The sequence below is a fragment of the Maylandia zebra genome, linkage group LG1 (assembly GCF_041146795.1).
Source record: "Maylandia zebra isolate NMK-2024a linkage group LG1, Mzebra_GT3a, whole genome shotgun sequence".
In the NCBI taxonomy this organism is placed as follows: Eukaryota; Metazoa; Chordata; class Actinopteri; order Cichliformes; family Cichlidae; genus Maylandia; species Maylandia zebra.
In genome coordinates, this window is record NC_135167.1 from 26,635,902 (window position 1) to 26,660,532 (window position 24,631).

The 24,631-nt window shown below is 40.5% G+C and overlaps 1 long non-coding RNA gene across 9 annotated transcripts in view; it reads left to right on the forward strand.

The window, feature by feature from the left end:
- Positions 1–17,523, forward strand: part of LOC101465707 (uncharacterized) — an 83,966-nt gene extending 66,443 nt beyond the window's left edge. For 5 of the 9 annotated variants that reach the window (XR_013098633.1, XR_013098627.1, XR_013098635.1 and 2 more), the window contains 2 exons: positions 3,895–6,961; positions 11,418–13,552. This is a non-coding gene — a long non-coding RNA (uncharacterized LOC101465707). The other 4 variants (XR_013098631.1, XR_013098632.1, XR_013098628.1 and 1 more) reach the window with 4 other exon arrangements.
- Positions 17,524–24,631: the final 7,108 nt, after the last annotated feature.

A 24,631-nucleotide genomic window follows, 5' to 3' on the forward strand; every position in this document is an offset into this window, starting at 1 on the left:
ATAAAACTACCCATACTCCCATCTCACCACCCTCTTCATCTTGCCTTTTCCCATCGGCAGTCTCGCTCTTTTTCTGTTTTCTCTGGCTTTGTGGTTTCTTTCTCGCTAACTTTTAAATCATTTTTTCTTCTATCTCAAAGACTCGCATTGCTCTGTCGGACAATGCAGCTTTCCGTGAGCTCTGCTTGCAATTTCAGGCTAAAGCCACGTCAAAGCAATCGTATCAAACAAGCTCAAATGTTTTTCCTGTGCGCACAACAGGCATTCTGTGCATCCTCCACATTACGCGGAGCTCTACGATATTTAATAAGCTCAACCAGGTCATCTACCTGCATGCATGTTTGTGTTGCTGCAGTTGCGCTTATGCATGTTTGTCTTGTAAAACATCGTTAGCCTCTTTGTGTAGGGGCCATGCAAATTGGACAGTTAAAAAACGCCAGGGCCGATTTATGTTCCAGTGCAGCCCTTTAACAGGGGCTGTGCTACGGCTTTATGTGTCCTGGTGGGTTTAGGGGCAAGGACTGACCACAGGGGTCACATTCGTCAAAGCCCCCGTATTGTGAGATTGGTCCAGATGTCGGTCCTCATTAGAACAGGCCACGCTGAAAGAGAGGAAATTCAAATGGGTTAGAGTTAAGCAGTCCCACTCCCATCCACAAGGCTGAAAATGTGATGATTGTTGATTGTTTTCTATGCATTTCAGCTCCCTTTAAGTACAGAAAAAAATCATTCTTAGCCAAAAATGGATTGTACCAGTTTTGTCTGTTTTATTTGTCAACTTTTGAGATATATACCTCTGGGTGAACAGAATTTCAATTTCAAAATTGTGTTTCACAGTGCCCCTATTAGTCTGGATGATCCACATGCCTCACTCAAACTCCTTTTCCTGCAGAGGTGCTTATGAAAAAATGACAAGATTTTGTGATTTGCACACTGTAAATGAAAGATCCTGAAAGACATAGTCTGACATAGAAGTATAAACTATTTGCCATTGAAATGAAATTTAAATATGAAAGCGATTTTAAGTGGAAATGGATGTGTTACAACTTTTTAAAAATGATCTAAATACTGAGGTTCTGTAAGGTCGAGGGAAAAGAAAAATATCATTTGGTTTAAAAAAAAATCTTCTTTTTAAAGTAATATCAACGTAAGGTCAGGAAGGTATGCATGATGCATGTATAATACTTTTAGACTCACTGGACTCTAAAAGTTTGGCTTCAGGTTTGGGTCCTGTTAAGCACACACTCCTTGTCTCTCTCTTACACACACACACAGATATTACTTGACATGTCCCTCTCCAAAGTGTGTGAAGGGTTCTTCATACAGAGGTTGTAGCATCAGGCACTTTCTGTCTCACAGAACTAAAGGCAGCAGGTCCATTAAATACACATGAGAGTCTAATTAGGGCCCCCTTTGTGCAGCTGACTTGGAGGTAGGAGTCACTGGGGAGCGACTTTGCCAGGACCCTGACACCCAGAGAACACACTGTGCAAATTAATAGAGAATGACCAAGGAGTAGCTCTGTGACTGACTGGGACCTCTGCTTCCTTGGAGGCAAAATTGTTCAGAGCTGATTGCTCTCATTAAATTTGTTATAGTGATATAATTATGATAATATGCCTGCGAAATGTGATGACTCTTAGTGTGTGGTGAGTTTGCGTACCATGGTAAATTTGATATGAATGTTTAATATTTATATGGTCCATGTGACCTTTAAATTAAACCGGGGAGAAAATATTGTCAAACTGTGTGTTTTTAGTTTGTGGCCTCAATTTTACGAACTTTCAGTGGTCATTAAAAAAGCAACACGATAGCTTTGTTGTCTCGATGTGACTAATCGTCACCCCCTTTGAGCAAAATTAAAATAACTGATCATTTTGCCTATTTGCTCCAAAATTCAAACAGGAAAGGGGATTTAGCTAGCTTTCCTATTATAATTAGGTTGATAATAATGTTGAGTGAATTATTGCACTTTTGTTATTCAGGGGGAAAGTCTTTCCTCTGCTGTGTCACATGAGATATTGGTGTGGACATAATTCTTATTCTGGCAGCAGCACATTGACTGATATTATTTAAATTACACCTCCTTGGGCTAAGTATTCGGAAATACTTTGCAGGGAATTCATCACCAAACGGTGTTGAGAATAAAAGGGACATCGACTCTTGATTACACTGACAAAAATGGCTTTTTTTTCCAAAGGGAAATGACTAATGTTGTTAAGGACAGATGCAGGTATACTGCACACTAAACACTGGTTGAATTTAATCTATAGATGATAAATGAAAGGAAATTGAATGTGGCATTCCTGGCACAAAGCAGGAGAATAGGCCCATGATCTCAAAATAAGTGTAACATGCACACTACTTGTTTTCAAAGTATTTGCTACCCCTATATCCCTATTTCATTTAAACACCTTTAACAAGTGTAAAAAAAAAATAAAAATAAGAAAAGTTTAGTGAAATTGCCCATAAAAAGCCTCACCTGATTAAATTTGGATGATCTTCCCTTTAATCTTGTCTCTAACTGCACGACTGCTATATTTCTAAAGCACACCACACCACTACACCAGTCACATCAGTTTCTGCAACCTCTGTCCCTATCCTGGGTCAGTCCAACTTTTCCTGCACCTGGCACGTCTCTCTCTCTGTGCTGTTGGTAATTTTCTTCTTAACGCCGGACTTGAGGCTGCTGTTTTTAAGGCAGAGCCTTATGAGGTCCATTTAAGTGATGACCTATACTTGTGCTTAGCTTCTGCTGAAACCTCTCTGCTAGGTCTCTGTTATCAGTCAGTGCGACTGCCTCCTAGTCTCAATTCCTAGTCATTCTCATTATTGCTTCGCTGACTCCCCTGATCCTGATGCAGGTCCCATCTGAGCTGTGTTTCCAGTACTTCTTCCCTGTCTAATACCTCCCACTTTAATACCTAATACTTTTTCACCAACATGGTGGTGATGCCAGTGTTGAGCTGGTTCTGACTTGGCGCCTTTTGAGATCTGGCTCAATTTTACTATATTTGAGAACCAACTGGATCATTTACATGCAAAGACAAATTACAGTAGACCGAATCCATTGGTTACATCTTCAAATCGTTGGTGACTTTTTTATTGTAGCACCTCCTGTGGCCAATGATGTCAGTGAGACACATCGGCTTTTTAGTTTAGGAAATATATGGAACTACCTGTACATTAGACACTACATTGGTGGAAATGAGGTACTAATAGATCAGCCCATCTCTGATCAGCCTGCCTCAGTCTGCCTTCAGGCTCAAGGCCATCAGCTGAACCAGCCTTGCATCCCTCTAGGTTGGCTTCTGGTCCTCACCTGAGCAGGCTATTCCTCATCCCTCTTCCCTGTCTTCCTGAACTTTGCATGATATCAGTTTGTTCTCTCTCAAGTCTTACTGGCATCTGCACCTGGGTTTATGTGGGGGAGGGAAATACCGTCTGGTCAGTAAAATTAACCCTGTGCATGTAGACAGCCACAGTTTCCCTCTTCAGCCAAACAGCCATGAGCTGCCAACAGAACAAAGGTTTACACCATCCCATGGAGCACCTGAGGGACCAAATCCTCCACAACCTGCATAGTCTCACTCACATCATGGGGTGACAAGATCCAGCAAAACTTCAGAGACAATGTGGGAAACATTAGTAATGTAATATCTAACTTAAAAAGTAAACATATGGAAACAATGCAGGTTACAGGTTTGCCATTTAGTGTGTATACAAATATATTTCATTTGAATTCAACTTTCCATCACTGTTTCTACAGTCAGAGGTCAAAGAAGGCTGAGGGTCAGCGGGACGAGGCCAGTCCCAGCTCCAAGTAACAGGCTCCCCACCTCCACCCCAGTGGAGTAGCCGACTAACTTCTTTCTCCCCGATCTGTCTCCACAGGTCCCGGCAGTGGTAGGCGCTGTTCCCGACCCATGGAGGGCTGCATCAGTACCATGGCAGGATTGTGATGGGAGTGTCCTTTGATGGATGTTGGCCAGGTGTTCTTCATTGCCAGGACTCCAACACCCTCTTCCTGACCAGGAGGGAAATACAGCGTACCAGAATGATGCCAACAATATGCATTGTTGGAGTCAGAGTGGGTGGTCAGTTGTGTGCATGGGGACATTCAGCGGCATCCAGTAGTGCTGCTGCAGATAACGTTTAAGGGAAAAAAACACACAGAGTAAAGGTTGCAGCCCAGCAACGTCAGGAGCTCTTGTACAACAGAGGGACTAGACTTAGGCAACTGCTCCCTTCTTTCAGCTCAAAATTACTGTTGCTGAGTGGTTGACGTCCACTATGAGGTGGTGCGGTCGGACAGGGGAGGAGCCACAGAGATATTTCACCTCAACCTCCTCAAAGCCAAAGTAGGCTGCATATGCTGCTGCCTACTTGATGCCGACATCAACTATTTTCGCTATTACCTCCTGGGACGGTCATTAACCGCATGCTCAGACCACACCCCGCTGTAGAGGCTCCATCGCTTTATGTATGGATGCCAACACCCGTATCAACCTGTGATATCTGGCTTTGCAGCCCTTTAAGTTGAAGGTAATCCATAGGCCAGGGGCACAGATTGCTCTGGCCAATTTTCTCTCCCACTGGTGGGGGGGTGAGTAGGCTTAGCCGGATGGGTCCCCAGCATCAGTAGAGGTGGAGGTGTGTGGCGAGATGTAATCTGCGGCTCCACTGCAGGGAAGGGGTGGTGCAGTGGGGTGGAGGGCCAGTGGAGGCTGGCAGGACAGCTGAAAGCAATTCATTAATTACGCTCTCCCTATTTTAGTGACGCCAAGACATGGAGGAAAAAAGAACAGGTGGAGACAGGAAGCTGTTGGGACGAGGGGCACAAATAATTGTAAATAAAAAACACTGTCACAGGTACACTGACTGTCTTAGCTCCTCACTGAGGTCACACAGTCTTTCAAAAGTCGTTTTGCAGACTTATTCAGTTGTAAAGCCTCGCCTAGAAGATTTACAGCTACATTTGACAAAATCAATCTGCCGCTTAACCTTTAGCCGTACTCCAGGCAATGTGGAGTGTTCTTTTGTCTTACACAGGTGTAGCACAGTCAAGTGAAATCCTTTGACCACTGAATGAGAACTTAATGTTGTACCCAAGTGACTGAAACAGCAGTGATTTAGCTTCTGTCCACTGACATATTGAAGGGACTAAATATGAATTTTACATTTTATACTTGTACTTGTATTTCACCTTGGGGAGATGTTTTTTCACTCTGACATTAAGGGTCAGTTTTTGATTAGTCATTGCCAAAAAGAAGAGCCATTATAATATATCACTTATATATTTTGTACTGAAAAATGATTATGTGTGATATTACAGTAAATCATGAAAACCTTTAAATTAACCTTTTTTTTAAGTAAGGAGTGAGAAAGAGAGACTCGCCTGACTCACCTGTACAGCTGGCATTGAGTTCTTTGAACTCCAGCAGCCTCCCACACTTCTCTCCACTACGCTACACTTTTCTCTTCTCCTGCTGTGACAGCTTTGGCCTTTAAGCTCAGCACTGTTATCACATTTTAACAAGCGCGTCATTAACGTTGTCTCGCCGAGCTTTCTGTCGCAGTGACAGACAGCTGTTTTGACACACCCTGCCTCTTGCAGTTGCAGGGCTGACTTACAATAATGCATTACTAAAAATGTCAGTGGCTCCATTTAACTTTATTCGTTTTAAAGCCAGTGGTAAAGGTTTTTATTACCCACTTTATTGAACACCTTACGGTGAGATGGTGCTGTCTAAATTGTATTATATATTATAAACTTCTACAAGTATGTGGCAGCAGCTGCACAGGAATGTAGAGCACACATTTGCTCTTTATGGTACACAGTCCAATGGAAATGACTGTACAGATAATGTGCTTGTTCTTATTTGTGGATCACTGCGCACTCACATGTATGACCACGCTGGCCAAATGATAGTCTGCTCTGTTCACCTTTTGAATGCCAATATTTCTTAAGCATGCCTTACCTGAGCATAGAGTTACAGTGCACATTAAGTGATCTTTAACCTCAGATTTCTGGCCAACAAGCAATAATCCAACACCATCTTACTCTTTTCAGTTTCTAATGCTGTTCTATAACAGTTCCATTTCTGAACTTACTCTAATGTAATGGTAGGCTGTTAGTTTTTAACATAAAGCTACCATTCTTGCAATATTATAGCCACTTGTGCAGAAGGTTTATGTGTCTAGGCAGTTCTACACTTTTTGATAATACCCGTCCTCAATCTTGTCTGTGTGTTCCTTTTATGTAATGTAATTATGAACAGCAATACCCATCAATGTACCAGCTGTCTCACTACAATATCTCCTTAGTCTGGACTTTCTCACTGACCCTGAAGATGTCGGTAGTCTAAAAAAAAATAAGTAAGGGTAAAATGGAATCATCAAACAAAATCCTCTTTAAAAAAGCCACAAAGCATGCGTCATCCCATTTCAACAACATATTAAAGATTTTGCTATGGAGCAAACTCCGTTTCTCCAAGTACCCAAAATGAATTACATTGTGGATTATCGCGTAATTATGGATCTTTCCAAAGACTGATAGAACCGGAAAATTGAGTTCTGAATATTTCATAATGCATAGCACCATCTTTGTAGAGGAAATTATTTAGGGATAGCATGCTCATTTGCAGAATGGATAAAGGTTCATTGCGAGTCACTAGAGTGCAGTAATTGGAAAGCTCCTGTGATTCAAAGGAATCATTCAGAGATGAGCGTGTCTCCTGGATAGCTGTGTAGTACTCCATTAATCTTCAGTCACACACCCAAAACTATCAGCTACCATCCAAACCTATCAAGCTGTTGGCATATACCATATTTGTGCCGCATATAAATCACAGTTATACAACAAATGTGATAAATGTGCACTTTATCCTTTTTTTATCCCTCTGCAGATGAGCTCTGGCACTCTCCCAACCTCAGCCACCATGAACACAGCAAGGAAACGGTAACTCTTGTAACCTTACATATGACGTTTTTTTTGTAAGTCTTTATTTATTTCTTTTTCTTAAGTGTGGATCCTTTTAATGCACAGACAAGTAGAATTATCACAATATCAGCATTACATTACATGAAATATCGTCATCACCAAGGACAAACCAAACAATTTAAGGTTGGATAAACTACTCACTTAGGTGAACACTCTGACTGGGATCTAAAAGGATAATTTTGTCGCCTCTAGAAAACATATGAAGAAATGCCAGTTTTGAAAAATGTCATCTTTAAAAGGCAAATCTAAATGTCAGAGAGATAGATCCTTTACACAAAGAGAGCACTGCCTTCTGGGTAGTACACAGAAAGGCTTGAGAATAATATATTTTTCCCCCCAGTTGAAATGAACTACAATTACCCATCATCAAGCATATAAAGCAGTACCCTCGCATTCACAGTCTCATAGCCTGGGGAGGAGAGTGGTCACTGTTTGCAACATTAGTCAGGGAAAAGAACAAAAGGAAAATGTGTTTTGCTTTGTCACAAAATTGACTTTGCTGTGTTGTGATGTGAAGTATGGACAAAAGGACCCCCTGATGATCCTCTAATCGCCTGAGCCAAGGTGTGAAACTGGGTGTGGGTCCCAATCAGCCAAAGTTTCGGGTGTGTTCATTGTGAAACCTGGCCCCACCTTATCATGCGAATTCCTGAGGTCAGATGGCCCAGGATGTGAGTGGGCGTTAAGGCGCCTGGGAAGGGATCTCAAAACTGGATTATAGATGGCAGAGAGTTGGTGTCGTAAACCCCCGCCTCTGTTCAAAGATGGTCGCTCACAGTGGACATAGATGGCTTCTTTCACTCCTCTTTCAAACCATCTGTCCTCTCTGTCCAAAATGTGAACATTGGCATCCTCGAAAGAGTGTCCTTTATCCTTAAGATGCAGATGGACTGCTGAGTCTTGTCCTGTGGAGGTGGCTCTTCTGTGTTGTGCCATGCGCTTGTGAAGTGGCTGTTTGGTCTCTCCAATGTAGAGGTCTGAGCATTCCTCGCTGCACTGTACAGCATACACCACATTGTTAAGTTTGTGTTTTGGCGTTTTGTCTTTCGGGTGAACCAGTTTCTGTCTGAGCATGTTGCTGGGTCTGAAATGCACCGGGATGTCATGCTTGGAGAAAACTCTCCTGAGTTTCTCTGATACACCGGCTACATAGGGGATGACAATGTTGTTGCGTCTGTCCTTCTTATCCTCCCTCGCTGGTGTCCGGTCTTCTTTTCTTTAGAAAAAGACATCCCGGTGCATTTCAGACCCAGCAACACGCTCAGACAGAAACTGGTTCACCCGAAAGACAAAACGCCAAAACACAAACTTAACAATGTGGTGTATGCTGTACAGTGCAGCGAGGAATGCTCAGACCTCTACATTGGAGAGACCAAACAGCCACTTCACAAGCGCATGGCACAACACAGAAGAGCCACCTCCACAGGACAAGACTCAGCAGTCCATCTGCATCTAAAGGACAAAGGTCACTCTTTTGAGGATGCCAATGTTCACATTTTGGACAGAGAGGACAGATGGTTTGAAAGAGGAGTGAAAGAAGCCATCTATTTCCACTGTGAGCGACCATCTTTGAACAGAGGCGGGGGTTTACGACACCAACTCTCTGCCATCTATAATCCAGTTTTGAGATCCCTTCCCAGACGCCTTAACGCCCACTCACATCCTGGGCCATCTGACCTCAGGAATTCGCATGATAAGGTGGGGCCAGGTTTCACAATGAACTCACCCGAAACTCTGGCTGATTGGGGCCCACGCCCAGTTTCACACCTTGGCTCAGGCGATTAGAGGATCATCAGGGGGTCCTTTTGTCCCTCTGTGGGGGGTCACTCCCACTAGGTTTATATCTGGGACTCTCCACCATTTGACCTTAGAACTGAAGAAGCTTCTCGGATGAGAGGTGAAACGTCTTCAAGCAACTTAAAGAAGTCCAGACGCTTTTCTTTGCAAGCTCCTTTGACTTTAATGGGAGCAGGTCACAGTAAAAAGGGGGAGGGAACAACCACTTTTGCAAACATAACACAACATTTGGCAGGATAGAGGATGAGTTTGAGATAGAGAGAAAATTAATCCCACAATACTTTGTGTAATTTCAAAAAAGAAATTGTTGTTCTAGTTTTTGAATTGCATGCATTTGTTTGATATTTAGACTGTTTGTGATCATTCTCATGTGTCTGCAGAAACAAAAGTTTTTCACAAGGCCATCTCTTAAGATTTTTTATGTAATTTTTGTTTGTTTTGGTTTGGTTATTTTTACATCCCACTCTCCTTGTAGGGTGAACAAGGAGAAGTTGCTTACAGCAACATTGCTGTGTGTTTTAAACCAGAGGTGTGGACTCGAGTCACATGACTTGGACTCGAGTCAGACTCGAGTCATTAATTTTATGACTTTAGACTTGACTTGAAAAAATGTTCTAAGACTTGTGACTTGACTTGGACTTTTACACCAATGACTTGGGACTTGAATTGGACTTGAACCGGTTTACTTGAAAAGACTTGATATTTTACCCCAAATATAAAATTTAACATGCATATTATATAGAGATTGAAAATGTGAGGTCATTCACGGGTAGAACCGCAAAGGATTCTGGGAACTCGTGGCAAGCGGTACTAGCGCACGCAGGCTTTCAATTAAAATCAGTTACACAGCGATAAAAAGAAACACAAAAATGTCAAGAAGCTGTTGTATTATTAACTGCAATAGCCGGTCGCATGACAGCCACGGGAAGCCGACGGGTAAAGAGATCGGTTGTTATCGGATTACGTCGTTGAAGAGAAATTGTTCAAGCCATGTTTCCGAAGTAACAAAGAGGCGACGGATGGCCTGGATTGCAGCCATTCAAAGAGCAAATATAACGTCCCAGAACCCTCCAGCTCACAGGTTAGTCTGCTCCAAGCATTTACACGAAGGTCAGTGTTTTTTAGTAGTTAATGCATCATTTTCATAACATAATTAGTGATATAGGTTACAAGCAAGTCTGGCGCTGAACAGAAATTGTCACGCTATGCTCCTTTATTTATTGTGCATAAATAGTGAATTGTCCTGACACAATATTGCGTTTCGCTTCTGTTATTATGGTACATTGACAAAAACATATACTTTTATTCACAGGATAAAACAGGTTTTTTGTATCACTAATTGTCCAGTGCGATTACAGACTGCGGTAAAGTGAGCCGTCATTTGTGAGCCGCGGTCAAGCCAGCCGCCTCCTATCCGCGCGGTGATTACAGCATACAATATTGTTGTCACTGCTACATTTCTGTAACGCTACCAGAAATTATTTCCACTACTAATTAATTACCGTTGAGCTCAAAGGTCCTATTAATAAACGGTTAAGGAATGTGTATTTATGACGACAATTTGTGAGACTGGTAAACTTATGATACGTACGATGGTCTTTCGTTCTACACGGTGCATTTCAAGGTCCTGCACCCATCCGTCGGTAAACTGTACCTGGGCTTGTTGCAGTGACCTGAAGTTACTAAACTTCATGAGTGTATGCGCTCACTCCAAGAACCGTATAATTATAAATATGCATATAAATATGCTAAGATGAGATAGCTGACTTCATCTAACTAGCAAATGTTTTCCAGGCTACGTTGGTGATACAGTTTTTTTTAATATGTATGATATTTTTGTCATGCGATTTTAAAGCCGGTCCTACAACCGCATCCAAGAATAACATGCAGCTTATCTCAGAACTGTCGGTGAAAATTATTCTTGGAGCTAAGTTTAATTGAGCTGCATTTTAAAGAGGTGCAATTTCACAATTTGTGTATATTTTCTAAGTTCACTATTTTGTCATGTGTTGAGAAAAACACAGATTTTAAAATTACATGGTCTAATATTTACATTTAGCATAACTGCAACATTATTTTTTCGTTTTTTTTTTTTAAAGACTCGAAAGGACTTGAAATTCAAAGTTTCAGACTTGTGACTTGACTCGGACTTTTACACCAGTGACTTGAGACTCGACTCTGACTTGCCTGACATTACTTGAGACTTGACTTGAGACTTGAGGATAAAGACTTGAGACTTACTTGAGACTTGCAAAACAATGACTTGGTCCCACCTCTGTTTTAAACTATAAATTAAATATTGCATTTTGATACAAAACAGAGAGTGTTGGCTTAAAGTGGTTTACATCTCTGGGCCTAACTGATTCATCAAAGTTTGCAGCTAAAATATTTCATAGTACAGAATTTTCTTTTCTAGTTTTTTCTTCTTCTTTTTTTAATCTGATGCATGAAAGCCATGTTGTGTTTCTTTTTTCTTTTCTTTGTGTATATGGTGAGGTGGGGGGGATCACAGCTCAAGCAAGCAGAGCAGCATGCCTTATTTGAGTTTATATTTTACAAATTGACAAATATACAAATGGTAAATGAATACCTGACTACATCTTTCTTTGGTCATCAGTTTCAAAGTTGGAATCCTGATACTTCTCAGTGGGAAAATATCTGAAAAGAACTGACTGTCAGTCAATGTAGGTAAGTAACTGAATGAAGATTTGGAAAAAAGGCAGAAGAAGAAAAAATGCATGAAGAAAAGAAAAGTGAGGTGCAAGTGGAGATGAAGACGGGAAAAGACTGGAGTCAAAGACTAAGACGGGAGAGATGGCGATCAAGGCGAAAGAAAGCAAGACTCTGCTCCGACTGTCCTGGGTCACATGTTTTTATATTAATGGTTGAGGTCTTGTGTCAGGTCAGGGAGAGCTAATCTTAACTCTCTTGCTGGAGGGCACCTTCAACCCATGGGGCATCTGGGTATCTCGTCAACCCAACAGTGAACCACCGGGCTCTTCTCTTAGCATGCAAATGAGACAAGAACAAATGTCCCATCACTTCTGGGGCTCCATGTCCCAAAGTGCTTAACACTCTTCCTGTCAACCCCCCACACCCCACCCCACTCCAGCTGCTTCAAAAAGCCCCTCCTGCACATCCTTCACTCTTTTTTTCTCCTCCCTCTGATGTTCTTTAAATGAGCTTCCCAACTCCACTTCTTTCTCACAATTCAATTTTACAAGGCCATTATCCTGGGTGTAATGTGGAGGTTAAATATATCGGGGCAGACATTATGTGAAAATAATTAGTGCTAATGAATAATGCACTCATTCAGCTGATGAAGGATGGTTGTCAGGGTAATGGAGTACAAGGGAGGGGCCCCTCTGACAAATGAAATTAAAATATTTAAACACTGTTTTACGATATTATCAGGCCCTCACACTCTTTCCCTGTTATGCACTCGCTATATGGAGCAGGCAAGCCTCCATGTGACATGATAGTTGTGCCATTACTCACGCACAACATCTGTCTCACCAGAGGCCCTGATACAAGGCCCATGCTTTTGCAGTACCTCACACCACAGCTCATCATCCCTGCCCTGATAATCACGCTGATGGCTTTAGAGATGGCGCTCTTATTGACAGTCGATGTCACCCTGCCAGATTATATTTTCTTCACTTTATTTATTGCCACTGCACTCATTCTGCCTCTTAGGATCTCATTCTGCGCCCATCATGTGACAATGAAGGATGTAGGTTTTAAATTGCCTGGTTTACAGCGCTCTCCCAGTCAATTGGCCTGTTCCAATCAATAATGGTAGACTAAGCACTCCGTGACAGATAAATGGTAAAGCATCAACACAACCTTATTAGACATAATGGGTAGATGAAAATATAGGAAAGTGCCTTTGACAGAGGACAGAAAGTGCATGAACTAATAATATATATTGCTTATTTCTTCATGCACCAAACTCTGCTTGATGAACCTTCAAACACCTATTTCCACCTACACCTACTTGAACTTCAGCCATTCTAGCATTTTGGTTTACTCTGGTTTCAACATAAAGTCTTTAAGATTGTGGTCAGTAATCCAATATATCAGAGTCGTCAAAGGCTGACAGAAAGTGGTGTATGTTTAAATAAGACTCCAGCCTATCCCCATTGTTTTGATTTAACCATGCTCCTGTGTAGTGATGAACACATTCCCCTTAAACACAAAAGATCCCTGGTTCAAGACCAGGACAAGACGCAAACCCAATAGTATACTCCCATTGCTGGTCCCAAGACCAGAAAAATTGGAGCATTGCATCAGGAAGGGAATTTGGTATAGATCAAACTTGCAGATCCACCACTGTGGCGATTCCCTCCAGAACTATGCAACATCTGTTGTACAGTAGGTGAAAACAACAGTGGTTGCTGGTGCAACTAATGTCAGTTAGTTGTAATGGAAATGTGAATAGGCTCAGGCTGTACTTGCTGACAATGACAACACTATCATGCTGATGTGATGTGATCCCTCTTAATTTATTTTCTTTGTAAGTATGCTAAACATGTAAACATTACACAATGTAAACATCATGTCACAGAGTAACAAATTACAGATTCAAATTTGGACCTGGAGATGTTATGAGGATTTGTTTTGTTTTTTTTCTTTTTTTCTTTTTTTCTTTTGGAAGTGACATCAGAAACAGCAGCATGTGACATCACGTGATGGCGGAGCTTCAGTTCATCCTTTGTCATCCTTTTTTTTTTTTTTTTTTTTTTTTTTTTTTTTTTTTTAATAGGACAGGGGGAAAGAATGAAAAAAAGAGGGGGAGAGGAAGAAAGAAAACCAAAGGGGAGAAGAGACGGTGAGAAGGGGGGGAAGAAAGAAAAAACAAAACAAAACAAAACAAAAAAAAACTCCTGGGTCACCTGTATGGAGAGAAAGAAAAACAAAAAAAACAGGGGAGAAAGCAAACAACAAAGAGCAACATAATAATAAAAAAAAAAAAAAGCACCATCACAATAAACTAGCTAGTCATAGATATCAATACTTACTAAATAATAAACGATATTGTGCAGCACGCAAGATAGACAGCGCACAGTGTGCTTTGAGGCAGCAGCCAAGAAAGCTGTAGTCCGCATCTGTGAATACCCATGTGTACACCTGTGTGCATACCTGTGTGGATCAGCATGCTTGCATTCCAAAGGTTTCTCCATGTAATGATCTGCTAGAGAGTGTGGGGAGCCACAGCCCTGTCCTCTATGGTATCAAGCAGGTATGGAGGAGATCAAAACTCCAGACATCCAGAGGCCCCCAGAACACAAGAGACCAAGGAAGACCCACAGAGGGGCAGCGGCGCCACTGTCCCAGTAAGAGCTAAGGAGAGTCCCAGATGAGAGCTCATTCAGCAGCCGCGGAGCAGAAGCCAGGGGGAGTTGCAGTGACGCGCCCGTGAGCTCCGCCGGCAGCCAGCTGTGCCTGAGTGACCGAGCCCCAGGCCGAGAGGCCGGGGGCACCCCACCTCCATGAGGATTCGTTCTAAAGAAAGCAGATATATTTACTGCAAAACTTTAAACCTGTGGGTGCTAAAAGTTGTTATTAAGTTCAACAGTCGAAGTGAATGGGCTTATCTGCATTCTTTCCTGTGGTCACACGTTCTTGGTGTCAACTGAAAAAAAAGATCAAGGATGTAAAAACTCACAGGTTTTCCAAACTATCAGAACATTGGAGATGTCATCAGATCATCCAGAGACAGATAGATGCCCTGGTCATGCCACACATGACAAGAAGAGCTGCTGCTGCTACATTGCAAGCCCCAATCTGAGCAGCAATGACCCTCCTGGGAGTGATGGAAAACTCACCTGCTGATGTGACGGTCCAGCTGGAACATCCACTCGACAAAGGTGTTACTTTCCTGTTGAAACACAGACAGGGAGGAAGCAACTGTTTGCTCCTCCTGTCGTACGCCAGCATGCCCTGAGCATAGCATGAGGCAAACTGTGTGTTATAACTGCATGTATGGTGTGTTTACCTTTAGCTGTGTTTAGTTTTTTCCATTCCCTGTACAACCATGGTTGGTGATCTCTGCCAGGGCTGCCATTTGTCTCTGATTCTTTTTATAACTTTTAGGACAATAATTTCTAGGTGTAGCCAAAGGGTGGAGGCTGGTTTAAGGATATGATCTCTGTTTTTCTCAGATGATGTGGTTTTGTTGGTTTTACACTGGGGCATTTTCCAGCCAAATGTGAAGTATATGGGATGAGAATTAGCATCTCCAAGTCTGAAGCTATGGTTCTCTGTTGGCAACGAGTGGAGCACTGATTCAGGGTTTGAACTGCTGCCCCAAATGGAGTAGTTTAAGTAAGAGTAGTTTAAATAAGTATTACTGATGATGACACTGCGCTGGTTGGTTGTGGTGAAGAGAGAGCTGAGCACGAATGTGAATCTGGTGATTTAACAGTTGATCTGTGTTCTTGCCCGCCCCTGTGGTCACAGGTTCTGGGTATCAACTGAAAAGAAAGATCAAGGATGCAAGCAGCAGAAATGATTTTTCTCTCAAGGGTGTTGGAAATAGAGGCATTTGGCCATTTAGGAGTCACTCAGAGTAGAGCCACTACTTCTCCTCATCGAAAGGTGTTTTGGGTATGCAATGGAGGTCCCAAGTACACGCTGGAGAGATTATATGCCCAAGCTGGCCAGTTGCATATTTATTTCAGTTATTGTATATTTGACTGATATAATCCACGAATCCAAGACAAATAGTGTTTAATTGAAATTATTTTTAAAAATTGTGATACTTCAATAGACAAAAGCTAAATAAGCTGATAAATAACAATGTAGTTTGTATTTGTAAATCTGAAAGTAATATTACATAAACTGTGCAAAAATACTGGCAGATAATAAAAAAGCTACTCTTTTTTCTTCTTTAGATTACATTAATTACATAATTAATAAGACTTTAAGAAGAAATAAGGTTTGCTATTATTATTTTGGTGTTATATTTAATTTCATACAGTAAATTGTTCTTGGATACCTCCATCGGTCGTCCACGTATGTTAACTATGTCAGTAGGATGAGTGTTAACAAATTAAAGGTGGGTCTGTGGCTGAGTAGGAACAACCCACACACACCATACCCTGCTACATCTTGCAACTTTCTTTTCTTAACTCTTATTTTGCATTTTGGCAGCATATACATTTGACTTGCAAAACAGACCTAATTACAGGGCCTGCAGTATGCAAGCCACACATCAAACATTAAGTTACAGTAGAAGCCTGTGATCCCAGTCACATACTCTCTCCCTCTTTTTTTCTTCTGCCCTCCCTTGCCTCTGCACACCAGAAACACTGATTGTAACAGGGACATTAAAGGGGAATTACAGCGAAACAATTTACACTTAATGTAGCAGTCGTATGAACGGGGAAGAAAGATGGACAAAGATATAGCCGTATTAATAATACATGTTTTAATTAAGCAGCTGGGAATGCAAGGAGCAGGATCAAGGGAACAGACAGACAATGAAAGAAGAACTCGAAAGGAGGGAAGCGGTGAGAGAAAGACGGACGAAGAAAAAGAACTGAAAATGAGAGAGCGAATGACAGAGAAAGAGTAAAACAAAGCGGAGCATAAAAAGTAGAGGAGGGAGGAGGATTGGAATATGGTGCTGCGCGTTTCCTGCAAACCGTGATTCATGGGCAGTAAATATGCAAAGCCTGATGGCCATAAGGCAATCAGAGGAGCGCCACTCATCTACATGTTGCACAGTGGGCTATAATCCATCTGAGGGGCAAGGAATAATGATACCAGGAAGCAGGAATAAGAGCAGGGTCTGTTTATTACCTCAGACAGATCCATAATGCATACAGATGTGAGGGAGGCACACAGCTGCCTCTGGCCAGAGAACTCTATTGAAAAGTAGAGACAGTAATATTGTGTTTAGTGTAATGAAAGACAATCTGATTGAAGCACCTATTAAGGCAAATAAGACTGCTGTCGTATGAGGTTTAAGTGCTGGAGCTGTAACGATCACTGACAGGGTGGAGAAGAGCTGGGGTGGATACCAAAGGAGCAGGAGGCACCGATCCAACACCTCAAAGGCAACAGCAAGGTCACCAATAAATAACATGGGTAATGCAATATGAATGTGCACTCGTGCAAAGTGAAATGTAAGGTAATAATATGGTCCAAATATGCACATTTAAGACCTTGCTCGCTGTTAAGAGCATACCAGCGCAGATAAAATGTATGACCGGCAATAAAGCAGTAATTTGAATTCTTTGGTGTCATTGTGTTTACTTTTCTTTATTTGCAAAGACACCCCCACATTCACACGCACTCTTGAACACAAAGGCCTTCTTCCCCGTCTCCTCACAGAGGACATTAACACCAGGATCCTAGTGGTGCTAGAGTAAAGTAATAAATTGTGTTGAACATTGATAAACTAATGCAATTACCTGCAGGGCAAGCCAGTCAGCTAATTTAAAGATACCAGGTTTGTTCATGGGGTGGGAGGCACCGAATAGGCCCCAAGGGTGAAAGATGGCGCCTTTATTACATCTGAGAGGTCAGCTTGGTAGCAGTGTATTAGGATTGATCTTTTGATCCCAGCCTGGAACCCACCCCCTCCAAAAAATGTACCAACCCCATATGGCTGAGGAAAAACACAGCTTATCTGGCGCAAAGGGTTAACTCTGCCAGCCAGGCAGCCTAATTGAGCGCCACACATCTCAGCTACACAGCAGAAACAGGAACCTGGAGGGTCGTAACAAGCCAGGCGTGACTTATTCACATAATAAACCAAGCAGATATCTAAATGAGCCATTGAGCCAGCCAGAGGGAGGGAGGAAGGCCATTAGGCCGCGCGGACCATGGGTACATATTTGTATATCTACAATTGCCCAATCATTTGCATATGTGGCTGGCTATAGACAGTGCTCGCACCCAAGGGCCCAATGACACAACATAAAAACTTTGTACTCATTCACAGCATCATAAACAAGTCAGAGACTCATTTGTTTTATCAAAAAAAAAAGTACACGGAATTTACAGGAGACATTAATTGAGATATTTAAAACCATCCCGGCTGCAAAATACAAAGACACGGTCTTTGTTGGTCTCTGAATGGATATTATTTCAGTGAAGCCTTACTTCATAGAGTGATGTTTCATTTAATCTAGCAGTTAAATCTAATCTACCACTCGTGTAACTCTAGTGTTGGTTACCCTCAGATAAAAGCAGACCTAACCTGTGAGGCTCTCAGTAACTTACTGTAACATTTCCATTTCATTTCAGTTTTTTTTACCAAAACACTTAGCTTCTCGTTAAGACTTAAAATCACAGTCATAGCTCAGTCCGGCTCTACCTAAAGCCAACAAAATCCAACAATTCTGTGAACACCTCAACAGTAAGCTGCTGAAATGCATTACCAATGAGCAAACACAATGACACTGCAAGGGTCATCCTCAAACAGAGTATTTCGATTTTATAATATTAATGAATGTTGGGGATGAATGAATATTTTTTTGTGTAAAAGTACAAATACTGATAATGGTTGGGTGTCAAAGGTATCAGCAGCAAAAGTGCCCTCATGTTCTGGTGGACAGCCATGAACTGATGACACTGCATATAACCAGCAGCTTAGAGCAGCATATGAGTAAATATTGTCCACACTCCAGTGACAGGTACACACAGGCCTCTCATTCACTGTGGAAATATCTGAGTTCAGCAGTGTTACAGTTTTTTGCAAAGAAGCTGTTTCTTCATCTGCTGTGAGGGATGACCTGAAGCTTGCCTGATAAGAGGAGCACACACAGATGGTTATCAGAGTGTGTAATGCACTTAGGCACTAAAGTGTAGCAGATGTTATGTGCCCGACTGTTTCTGTTTTGGGTTGAGTTTTTCTTTTTTTTTTTCTCGCTAGTCTCACTGCTAAATTAAGCTATCCAGTCCTGATTGTGACATCAGAGCCAGACAGTTATGTTCACACAGTTGTATTGTGTGGCTTAAAACTGTGATGGTAACCAATAAATGTACATTTAATTAAAGCTGTGATTACAATTATTGAGCGATGTCTTTCATTTCAACATTTTGTGTGATGTTTATTTCTTTCAGATAATACTTTTTATGGATTCCTAAATGACAAACACAAAGAAACAGATGTAGAACAGATTTCCAAATTACCAAGCAAATGCAAGATATTCACACATACTTTTTTTTTTATAAATAATGCAACAAGCTTGTAAAACTGTATTATTCCAATGCATCCACTGTAGAGTGCTAGTAAAAAAAAAAAGTCAGACAACAAAAGCTGATAATATAACATTTGAATTCTCATTTCCTCTGAAAATCCAATTTATTGCATCACTTTACTGCGTCCTCCTACTCGCCTGTTATGTTGCTTAGTTTAAACAATAACAAAAGGTTATCACTATCATTCTTGGTAATGGGTCAAGGGGTCAGCCTTTAATATGACCTCTGACACATAATTAAATTGCCATCTTTAACCTCAGTTACAGCCTGTCACAGAGCATTGGATTACATGCTGCAAATCACTGTACTGATCAATAGCAGAAGAGAATACAGGGGGCGTGGCCTGCCCTGTCCGAAGGAGTCTGCGCAGAGATTATCTTTAATGAAGCTGAACTGTGCAGTGATCATGTTAATGTGTAGTCTTATTAGATTCTGAATGACGTACTGAAACACACAGTTATCCTTGCAGGGATGAGAAGACTGCAGGTAAGGCATCAAAGAGCAACTTGTAGTGTCCAGGCACATGACTAGCTTTCACTTTAGCTGTTAGTCATGCAACTTCTTATGTACTTATCCTTGTGTCTTAGATTTGGCCTCAAAGCATGCACTACATACAGGTTTTGAAATATGAGTATGATCAGATTACATTGTGACTGAGAGGCCTTTTCTATTGAAGGAATTAAGAAAATTCCCAGTAGGAGAAGCACAGGTTTAAATAAATTGATGACAGTGTAACATGAGGGTTCATTATATGGTACTAAATCTCTCTAAGTTATTAGAAAACAGCAAGATGAAGACCTTTCCTCTTGCTACACTTAACAACACAACCTTGTTTAGACTCCCCATGTAACTTCACTAACCAATGAGAAGCCAGGAAGTCCTACAATTAGGTAAATATGGAAAAATAAACTAGGTAGATTCAACACAATTTATTATTACTGATTTAAAATAATATGTGTAAATGTATAAATATCAAATCATTAAATATAAACGTAAATGTGTATATAATTAGCCCTGTAACATGAAAACATAGATTTACTTCTGCGACTTGCAACAGTTTCAGGTGAGGTCAGTTTCAGGGTCCTAAGTAGGACTTTTAGTTAAACTCACATCTCTCTATGCCAAGTTAAAATGTGAAATACATACATACATGCAAACAATATTTTTTTAAAAATCACATTTTATCAGTTATCATTTAATTACATTTAATTTGTATGTTATTAATTAGTTATTGATATGTGGATGGTAATGTGTATTTGTCAATAACAAATATTGTGAAATTGAAGAATAACAGGTAATTATCACCCTTGTTTATCCTATATCATTGAGTTGAGATCTTAATGACCAGATCTTAAATAGGCTTGTCGGTATGATGTAAGGTAAAGAGTGTATGGAAGAAAAAACATACATAGGTCTAAATTTACAGAAACAAAGAAACAAAGCAGTTCTGTTTCAGTGAAACCAAAAAGCAAAAGTTCAGCTCCAGGTGTTGCCTTGTTTTCACATGTAAACAGATTAGCTGCAGCGCTGCAATCTCAGCACAGTGACTAAAGGATCAGCTCTTTCTGATCTGCGGTTTCGGGGCAGCTGTGTCTTGATTCTGTGTTGTCTGAGAGAGTGATACCTGTAATCTGCTGTCAACAGATGACGTCACAGGGCTTTGTTAAGTCTAATACAGCAATATTTCTGAAAAAACTGGCACTGATGGAAAGCCATATCTAACAAAAACAAAAGTTTTGTCTTGTCTGTGGCTTCCATCCACAAACCCACTGATTCCACACCAGAACTGCAGCTGCTGTTACAGAAAAAAATGAGTCCCCAAACTCAAATAATCCTGAATGACTGTGCTGATTATGATTTAGAGGCTGCTAGTTTTGTTTCAAACTGTGCCTTGCTTTGTGGCCGGGGGCCTTGTGTTGTTTAAAGGGTTGTCGTGGTATAAATACTAAATTAATCATGCTTTGGCTCAACTTGCTAGGGACTGAAATTTGCTTATGGAAGCTCGTGATCGCATAAAATATTAATAGTGTTACAGAGAACTGGCATTGTAGCAATAGGAGCGAGGCGTGTGAAAGCTCAGAGCAGCAATGTCGGGAGGGGTCATAAGTGATTTAAGATCAGAAACACTTTCTACAGATTGCCACCTTAAATTGATAAAGCAACACACAATTAATGACCAAAAGATTGCATTTGCACATCCATTAGGATCATTTTTGTACATCTACCAAATTGGCATTGTAGTAATTGGTATTAGCTGGCATGCAGCAGTGTTTTTGTGTTGTAAAAGAGGCAGGAATATTATTCAAATTAATCTGAATACATTACAAGTCACTAATGTGATGCATTTTCCTAGATGATTCATATCTGTGTGACCGACTTCTTGAGGCCCTTAGGGCTTCAAAAAGAAACTACAATCACTTTCACTGACAGGCAGCTTATCTCCAAGCAAACAAAAGTGGGGCTTTCAACACATATCTTGCCTTTTTTTAAGTTACACATTCAACCCTATTTTTAACAAAAAAAAGTCAAGGCATTGTGTAAAATGTAAACAAAAAGCAGAATCAAGTGACTATTTTATTATTTTAAGTCCATATTTCACTGAAAATAGTACAAAGATAATGTATCAAGTGTTGAGAATTAGAGATGTGCCATTATTGTGGTTGTTGTTGTTTTTTTTGGGGGGGGGGGGGGGGTTGTTTGTTTGTTTTTTTGTTAACAAGCCAATATTATTGGCCAACATTAATTCATTGCTGATCTATCTGGATCGGAATTTATAAAACCTGATAAATAAATAAAAACTGATAAAAAAGTAAAGTAGAGATGAGGAAAAACACCCTTCAACAAAGTTATGAGTGTTGACATTGCTTAGTTTATCCACAGTCAGCAACATCCCTGCTGGCAACACTGTTCCACAAATACAACAACAGGCTAATCTGAGAAGAGGAAATGAGCAAAGTATATATATAACTACTGTAATAAATGTTAGAGAAATCGGTTACTACTAAACAATTTCCAAATCTCCTATTTCGCAAAAAGCTGAAGATGATTTTTTTTAATTAAGGTGCCAAAATACAATCATTACTACTTGCATTCCTGAACAGAAAAAATATGATTACGTGTTATGTTTGATTAATTTCTGACTTCTCTGAGGAGTCCAGTGTGGCCACTCAAATTTGGCAATAAAAACTGTTTTGTCAGTAACAGTTTGTTACTGAATTCAAATTATTATATGCCTGAAAAATAACAAGTACATTTTAACAGTTTCTACACAACTGTTAAATTCTTACATTTATTAACTTTGTCGTGCTACAAGATTTATTAGTAGTAGTAGTAGTAGTAGTATTCTCTAAGCAGAAGAATGATCTTGCAGTTGGGTTTCACTGAACAATTCAAAAGAGAGCATCTAGAATCATATGGAGGAGCATTAGTGCATTAGGCATTGAAAGCATGTGAAGGCACCATCAATGCTTCACTTTCTGCTTGTATTTGGTAGTGGGAGATGTGCTCAATGGACACGTCTGTAATCTGTAGGCGTCACATGTTAAAATCATTTGAGGAATTATAAAAGAAGAAGACAAAGGAGCCAAAATGTCAAAAATGAAAACAATGAATATTTGTTTCCACATTTTAAATGTTCTCTGTTAAATGTTCTATTTTAATTAGTAATATTATTAATAATATGAACAATAATGTAATTGACAATATTGTAATTAATTGGAAAGCTTTGCAAATCATTGCCACTGGTTTTGCATTTTGCACATCACAGTAAAAGGATTTTATTTTTCCATTTCTATATAGGAGAAAGAAAAAAAACACGACGGAGTTTATTCCAAGTTTTGATGCCATTTGTCTCTTTGACACAAATCAGAAAGTAAAATTGTATATAATGGATGACATCGAGGCTGTAAACTTGTTATCCCATATTTTCAGAGCTCACATGGAGTGTATAAATAGACTCTTCCGACTGAGACACAATAGGGAGGCAGGTTCGGACATTTCTGCATGCTGGTCACAGCTGCACACTCCCTGGGACACAAACTCCAAATTTTCATTCATTCATACAGCTCTTCCATGAAGTGCTATTAAATAACTGTCAGGAAAATCTATGTCAATCAAAGCAGTAACTTCACAAGTTAGATCTACCAGGCCTTGCTTCAAGAACACAAGTGTGCAGGTCAAAGCACAGCTGGTTGTGTTATCAAAGAATACGATTGCACGAGTTTTGGTGGCACCATAGGTAAATGAGGGCAGGAGGAGGCGGAAGCACTCCCATACTGAGAGATCGAGGGATGAGGGAACGTGTTTCTGGTGGTGGCACAGGGGGAAAGGGTTTAAATGATGAACAGCAGATATTCTAAGAGAGCAAATCTGATTTCTCACAATTATCTCTGCAAGCCTGACAGGCACCGGGGGTGGCAGAGGAACAATGAACTAGAGAACGCTGATTGGGTTATTTGTCCCATCTCATTCATGGCTGAGGGATTGTGAAGTGCCTCTCTGCAGGTGTAGTGCATGCTACAAACACCGTACAGTAAGCAAAATTCCTGTTAGCCAAACACCGCCACTCACATTCATTGATGTTTAAAATGAAGGGTCTAAGTAAGCACACATTAGCCATTATTTTCAAATACTTGATGTAGTTTTTAGCTTCCCAACATTTTCTGGCCTTCTTTCATATAATGTGTCTTGTTTAGTGACAGGTCTGTGTCATCTTGATCAATTAAGCAAGACCTACCCTGAATACAGTTTGGTCTGTAACTGTTTGGTACACCGCCACAGTAGATTTTTCAATCAAAAAATCGAGGTAAAGTGCAGCCTTTCAGCTTTGAATCAACTTTTATTAAGTTTTTATACATTGCTTTCATTTTCAGAGGCTCAAAAGCAACTGAACAAAAGACAATAATCCTCAAATATAAGGATTTGTATCAATACTTGGATGAAAATCCTTTGCAGTGAATTACTGCCTGAAGTCTAGAACACATGGGCATCTCCAAATGTCTCACTTGAGATGTTCTGCTAGGCCTGCACAGTTGCAGTTACCTTCAGGCGCTGCTTGTTCGTGAGTGTTTTTGTCATCGGGTTTGTCTTCGCTAACTGTAAAGCATGTTCTTTTAAGTTGGGATCAGGTGACGATTTTTTTTCCTCCTACAGTATGTTTCAGGTGATTATCCATCTGCACTGTGAAGCACTGAAATGTGAGCAGAGGGTAAAGGCCTATGCACGCCACAGCTCATCCCACTAGTTCTATCAGCAGTTAGATCAATAAACAATAGTGACTTGATTCCACCAGCAGCCATACACGCCCATGCAATAAAAATTGCCTTAGTTTATATGATAGATAATGTGGCATGGTTCTTGTATCATTTTTATCCATTTCATTTATCATGAAATAACAAGGAAACAGGACTCACCTGACCTTTAAACTGTTAACCAGTCAAGTGTCTAATTTTTTTTGTGCCTCTAAAAATGGATTTGTTACCTTAAAAGTTAACGTAATGCTTTGCTAAACCCCTAAATTAAAGCAGAATGTTATTCACTTTGTTTGATTCAAAGCCCACTGTGGAGGTACAGTGGCAGAACTACAAAAAATGTGTCAGCCCAAAAACTAACCAACCA